The sequence below is a fragment of the Sardina pilchardus genome, chromosome 15 (assembly GCF_963854185.1).
Source record: "Sardina pilchardus chromosome 15, fSarPil1.1, whole genome shotgun sequence".
In the NCBI taxonomy this organism is placed as follows: Eukaryota; Metazoa; Chordata; class Actinopteri; order Clupeiformes; family Clupeidae; genus Sardina; species Sardina pilchardus.
The window spans coordinates 27,660,326-27,667,825 of NC_085008.1; the positions used below are offsets into that span (position 1 = coordinate 27,660,326).

Below are 7,500 nucleotides of genomic sequence, written 5' to 3' on the forward strand. Positions count from 1 at the left end.
CACCAAATTGACCCAGAGTGCAAAGAGATATTTTACCACCGCAGAGACAAACTGGAGCAGGATAAACACATCACCCTGGGGTTGCCTCTGCCTTGCTTTTGAAGCCCCCACAAAAGCAGCATTTGGTGAATTTTTTAATGCAACGCTGACTTCGATTTTTTTTCTCTCTCGGCAAACTCTGCTTGTGCATGTGTGTGTGTGTATGTGTGTGTGTGTGTCTGCGCCTGTGTGTCTAATTGTATTTGCATGTATGCTTTTGGAATGGAGCAAAGAGCAAGGACGTTATTTCCTCAAATAACAGGGGACAAGAGAGCGATTCCATAAAACACCATTACCATTAGTATAATACAGTGTAGTCAGCCAATCAAAAGGAATGATTTAGTCAAATATCACACTACCATCTACAGTACACAAACGACGCTTGCAAAGAGTACGTCACGAGAGGGTCTGGCTAGTCCACGCAAAAGGCACCCGGTGCATTGAAGAAAGGAGAGGGGGCACATTCACCAAGCATCAAAGTCCCCTCTAGCTTGGAAAGTGGCCTGTTAACAGCGCCTGAAAGGCACTGCACACAAAGCTGACGACCGATGATTCACAACGCGCTCCGCACGACACAAAGCAGCTTTTTCCTCCCAATTGAGTTCAGCTGTTCGTGGGTCCCAGAAAAACAAGCCCTGAAGTTGCAGGACATCACTTTAAAATTCAAATGCATTCTTGAAATGTGGTGGCTCGAAAATTCACATAACACACACACAGATGCTTGAAGAAAAAAAGGAAAAAAAAGCGTACCACATTATAGACATGTCGTGCAATAAATGCATCGGCAACAAAGGGAGGTGCCCAGGACTGCATAACCCCTTCGAGGGGACTTTCAAACTAAACACTGCGCTTGCCAGAAATCTGTGGAGCTGGTTAGCATGGTCCAGTGAACAAGTAGGAGAAATTAAAAAAATGAGGCACTCAATTTAACAAGGCTATCTCATAATAGATGGCTGAGCCCACAGACTTCGATGTGTTTAGCCATTCCTAACACTAAGTGAACGGCGAGGTTTTCGAAGTTGCGTTATGACAGCAGATTCTTCTGCTGTCGTAAAAAGCACTTAGTGTCAATAGAGAGAGGGGACCAGGGAAGTCACTCATTACAGCCGGCAACTCATCTCTTTTGACGCCTTGTTTTGAGTCCCGTGTCCTGACACAACCCTCTCCTTTGTCTTGCGACGTTCTCTCCCTAATTAGGTCCGCAAACTTTGTCACTGCATTTTGCGCAGCGGTGTGTGTCAGCTCCATTCAATTTCCAGGTCTTGGAAGGGGTCAAAGAGGCCCCTCTATAGATTCAGAGTTCCAAACTTCCCAACAGTCGTTAACGCTCATGTCCGGCAGACACACATTCCTTCAGCTGAATCGGCCTTTTGTGAGTTGATCACACTGAAGGGCTGCTCACTTGCTGCACAGGACTTGTGTGTGACGAGGGAAAAGAAGGCCACGGACAAATTAACACATACCGTAATTTCCAGACTATAATCCACGGCTTATACTGTACATTGATTTTGTAATTTTTTTTTCCACTAAGAGGTTAATACAGGGGGGCAGTTAATATGGTTTTGTTTTTTTTTTAACTGGCATAAAACACTGTCCTGCGGCTTATACACAATGCGGCTTATATGCGGTAAATTACTGTACATTTTTAAGGTCACAGAATTCATCCTGAGGAAATGTTCAGAGAATATATAAGCTTACACATAAATGATGTATACATATATACGCACATACACAGTATATACATTATAATGATTAGTTTGTAATTTTGTATGCATAATGCCTAATGCATAATGCCTGTCAACTGTGTTTGTTTGTATATTTATATATACACATCTTTTATGGATATAACAAAATCAGTCACACTTTTACCTTGCTGAGTCACTCATAGTTATGTACGAAGCGCAATATCAAAACACACGCTCCACAGTAAAACCAGGCAGTAAAAATCACACGCCGAGGAGAAAAGCCAGGTGGACGCTGGGCACACGAGCCGATGACTAACATTAAGAGCAGGGGCATTTGTGCGCCTCATGACTGTCAACAGCGCCACGTGAGGAGGAGGGTGGTCGTGTAATAAGAGGTCGCGGCTGAGGACTCGCCTTTACCCCTGGCACGGGTGCGCGGGCCCCGGCGATGGCTCGGCTCTTGACGAGCGCTGTGTTTTGACACTCATCTGGGCCTCCTTGTTAACTCTCCCCAAACCGACGTGATCCGCTCGGACAGCCGGGCGCAGCACATTAGCCTGGGCGGGGGCCGGGGAAGGCGAGAGATTGCTAGCGAGCGAGGGAGCGGGCGAGGGAGGGTAGGCAAGCGCAGCGGCATTAATTTGGGGTGGCTGAGCCGTCTCCTTTTTAGCGTCCTCCGAGAGCTCAAGTGCAGTGACATGGAGCTCCGCAGGCTGGCAGCCCAGTCAAAATATTGAAGTCTCATCTCCGCACACTCCTCACTTAAAATATACACACAAGAAGGGGGCCTGAGAAATCAGCTTTGCTTGTTGCTCTCGCTGTTAGCGACTACTCTGAATCGGATACGGCCGCGAGACGAGTCTCATCCAGCCTCGCTGAGCATCGCTCTCGACTTGGCTCGCCTCGTGATGAGGCGTTAATGTCGACCGTCGACAAACAGTCAACCACAACAATCACAACGCTCACGACGACGAGCGCTGGGAACAGCAGACGAAGACGCACGGCGGAAGCTGGCATGTAATCACACAGAAATCAATTAAGGGCCTGCCTCTCTCCGTCTGATGAGTGACGGCTTGGCTGACAAGGCGGCACTTGACTGAAGAGCTGCCTCAATTGTCTTGCTCACAAATCACTCGGGGTAATGGCGCCTCTGTTGTCTCAGCCAGGCGAAATGGAGGGTTTTAAACAAACAGATGTGACATTGAATACACATGGAAATTTGTAAGTCAAACTCAATCAACAACGACACACAAATACACAGACACACAGACACAGACACACACACACACACAGTCACATACATATACACCACATGTGCATAGAGATACACACATGCAAATGTAACGATAAATATATTTTCTATTTACTGTATTGTATTATCTCGGAATATACATACATACATTATAACATACATTATACAGTATGTGTATTTAATTTTATTTTTAATTATCAAAATCTGTAATATTTGTATTAATACTTAATTTATTATAAAGAAGGATAAACACATACATGACTAGAATTGTACATTATTCAAAACACATTATTCATAAAAAAAATAAAATAAAATGTGAAATAACACGGAGGGGGAAAAAAATTGATAAAATAAAAACTGGCACAATAGAGTCAAGCCAAGCGCTTTTAGGGAGGGCCGAGGAAACACACAGACACACACACACACACACACACACACATACACAGACATACACACACACAGACATGCACACACACAGACACACACTTGACTCAATATTACAAAACTGTGAGATAATTCCGCCACACAGAGCTGAGCGAAAAGTTGGTAATCTGTGTCAACTCACAAAATTGTCTCTCCGATGGATTCAGGGGGAGGAAGCAAATGGGACTTATATAATGATCACATTTCATTACCTCCTGTTATGCCATGGAGAATACCAACTAAAGCAAACAAAATTGTTTTGATGTCTCTGAACCAATGTGGGGCCGCTGCAGTCGCAGCAGAAAAAGAGCGAGAGAGAGAGAGAGAGAGAGAGAGAGAGAGAGAGAGAAAGAGAGAGAGGGAAAGAGAGAGAGAGAGGGAGAGAGAGAGAGTCATGCCGCGCTGATCCAACTTTTTTAAAGGCTGACGCACAAAACAAACTCGGCTCCAGCCTCCGCGGGAGACCCCGAGGAGATGAAGGAAAAAAAAAATATATAAAACAAACAAATAAATAAAAACCCTACATGTCGGGTCCCCACACTGAGGTAGGGGGCATCACCTGGGGAGGAACCCCATGTGTCTCAGCCCCCCCCCGTTAGTAGAGGTACATGGCTGCCACGAGTAGCCTATCGATTGTGGAGGCCTGCCCGGGTAATTGAGTGCGTCCAGAGAGCTGTAAATTGAGGGCGCTCGTTACTCTTTGCTTATACGAGCAGAAGATTACAGCATGAGCAGCTGTGCCAGCGATAGCATTGATGAAACCTGGCGTATTACACAAGCCCTGCTTCATCTCAGAGCATAATGCAGCCCCCCCCCCCAAAAAAAAAAAGACAGAAAGAAAAAAGAGAAAGAAAGAAAGAAAAGATGGCAAGAGCAGCTGGATGGATAAAAAAAGGTCAACAAGAGTTAATCAGGCAGAATCAGCATCAGCTGGACTGTGTGTGTGTGTGTGTGTGTGTGTGTGTGTGTGTGTGTGTGTGTGCGTACGTGTGTGCCCGCTGTTGGGAAGGGGTGTGTGTGTGTGTGTGTGTGTGTGTGTGTGTGTGTGTGTGTGTTTATTTATTTGTGTTTGTGTTCATGCTTGTGGTCTGGTAAAAGTGTGCAAACAAACACAAAGCGATAAAACCCCCTTTTTTTTTTGGTCAGAGCCACCAATATCATTAACAGCATGCAGAGTTCCAGTACAGCATGGTGATCCCTCATCCAGGAAGCCGCAGCAGAGACCCAGCAGAAGCTGAAAGTGCTGCTTAATCTTTGCACTGTCACCATGTCATCTAGGAAGATTTTTCAGTAACACAAGGGTGAGTGGTGGGGGATGGTGGGGGATGGGGGGTGTTAAATGTGTGATATGCCTGACACTTGAACCTGCCAGTGGCTGCTGATCCTGAATTGTATAGTTACTTACAGGACCATTTGGAGCCAGCAGCATGAAAAAAGGAAGCTGTTAAAAACAGACAAAAAATCAACACTGAAAACATAAAACAGGGATTATGTACTCAGCTGTCGGGGGGGCGGGGGGGGGGGGGGGGGGGCGGGGGGCAAAGATAAGAGCCGAGTGGCTGTTCTTGGTTGGTGCGTTTGGTTTGACCTTTACAGGGGTAGCTGCTCGACTGAGACGCTCACCTACTGACAACAGTGTGTTTGCCCCCTCCGAGCAGTTCAGGTGAGTATAAATTTTTCAAGTCGTACTGACAAAAGCTTTCAGAGTCCTCTTTCTGACTTGTAACACTCGCAAGGTATTTTTACAAAGATCTGCACTTATTTTATATTTTATTCAGGGATGAGTTACCTGGCTCTTCCATGAAAATGGGGATGGCATGATGAGGGGTACAACCCTGGTAATGTCTTTGAGCGATTGTGTGTGTGTGTGTGTGTGTGTGTGTGTGTGTGTGTGTTTATGTCTGTGTGTGTGTGTCTGTTTGTGTGCGTATGTGTGTAGTTGTGTAGATTTGCTATATTTTTTGATGTCAGATCCAAAAACTCCATTCCAACAAAAACTGAAAAAAAAAGAAAGAAAAAAGTTTTTTTTTTTTTCCCCAGTCCCTCCGAGTGGCGTATCACTGGCCTGGTATCCATTTGCACTTTTGTGAGGTCAGTGAGCAAGCTGTGTGTGTGTATGAAAACAGTGCAGCTCAAACACACTGATACTAACCCCCCTGACATTTCCCTGCTCCCTTCACATTACCATCTATCCCTTATGACTTTATGTTTAGGCAACGTGCTCACGTGTGCACACGCACACGCACACACTCACACACACACACAAAACACTAACACACTCAGGCACACACACACACACACACACACATACACACACACACACACAAAAAACACAAACACACTCACACAGGCACAGGCACAGACGTACATGCACACACACGCACATGCACATGAACGCACATGCTGCACATACACACACACACACGCACACACACACACACAGCAGCCATTACAGAGCCTAGAGGATTTTAGAAAGGCAGAATTCACAGCACTGAATCTCTTGGAGGTGGCAGTGAGCTGTGAGTCTCGCTAATCTGTGGCTACAGACCTCCATAAGGGGGCATTGGGGCTCCTCCTTCTCAAGCAAACATCTATGGGCTCTCAAAACGATGGGGCAATGGCATCCCTTCCAGACGAAAGGTGCTGTCTGGTCGCTATCGTCCGAGACCTCCAGCTCCCCAGTATCCGCGCTCCCCTCCAGCGGTGACACTGAGCCCCAACGACACAAATCTCACTTTTTCCAACCGAGGTGGTGGCTGAGAGTGTGAACCAGGATTTTCTCAACTCCCAGCACAAGGCGAGCACAAAGGAAAGATGTGTTGGAGCGTGTTATTTATTTATTTATTCTTTGTTGAAACATTCATCTGAACAGCGAGATGCTGCAGAGGGTTTTTTTTTTTTTTGTCTTTTTCTACACCTGAGCATCGCCAGCCGGCAAACGTGAGAAACTGTGTGAAATGCAGAGAGCACCTTTGTTTTTGTCCTAAGGTGTGTGTGTGTGTGTGTGTGTGTGTGTGTGTGTGTGTGTGTGTGTGTGTGTGTGTGGAGCAGTCGTGTCCTGAAGTGCATCCCGCACCTTTCTTTTCAGCACAGGGACAAGCATCAGCTTCTCTCTTCACACCCCATCTCGCTCACAGAGCCAGCGCCACACAACGGGTCCCTCAGCCCAGCCCTGATCCCAGGGGAAGGTGGCTGCTTATCGCTCCGGCCCACGCAACCCATGCCATGGCTGGGACTCTTTTTTTCTTTTCTTTTAAAGACACTGGCCTACATTCCTTGTATGTCAGACTATTTAGTGAAGTGCCCTGGGCTTCGACTAGTAGATGGTGCTCTTAACTTCATTTCATATCTATTAATGATATGGGTCACTTTATTTTTAATCGCATCACACTTTCCAAAAATGAGATATGGCGGCCGGGACACCCGTGAAGTTTAATTCAACATCTAATTGAATTTGTTTTGGCTCGTCAGTTGGCTCGGAGAATAGGGACCTCTGTTCCTCGGCTTCCCACTGGAGGTAGAGTTTAAAAGACTGAATGACAAGGGACACGGGGGGGGGGGGGGACTTCTCAGGTAGAGGCGTAGAGTAGCTAAAGCTATTCCACCAGTCATCCATCATTCATAAAACACATTTCCTGCATCCCTGTGTCTTGTTTCCCCTCGTCACAGCTTAACTACAGAATTGAGGTCAGTGTCACACATTCATTGTCAGTGGTGCACACTGACGTCTAGCACACATGTCCAGCAACTCAGCCATTCTCACCTCACACTCTACATCCCCAAGCACCAATCACACCATGTCATGGCACAAATGAAAAAAAACTAAGATGCCGTTTTACCCTCTTCTGCAGTAGGATGTTATCTTTGTCTCATCATGGCCTATTCATGGCCTCAGCATGAGTCTCCTCATCATGGCCTATTCAGGCCTCATCACGTGTCTCCGTGTGTGGGAAGGCATTGGTAGAACAGGTCAGATTCAAATCAATTCAATATGATTGATTTCTACAGTACCATTGCCAATTAAGCCATCTCAGCTTTAAAGAGCCCAAAGTCCCTAAATGTAAGCGCGACAAGATGGGTAAACTCCCTTTTAAAGTTCGA

General features: G+C 46.1%; 1 protein-coding gene across 5 annotated transcripts in view; it reads right to left on the reverse strand.

The window, feature by feature from the left end:
• lpp (LIM domain containing preferred translocation partner in lipoma) overlaps positions 1-7,500 on the reverse strand; it is a 210,482-nt gene that overhangs the window by 96,999 nt on the left and 105,983 nt on the right. The window lies entirely within an intron of this gene.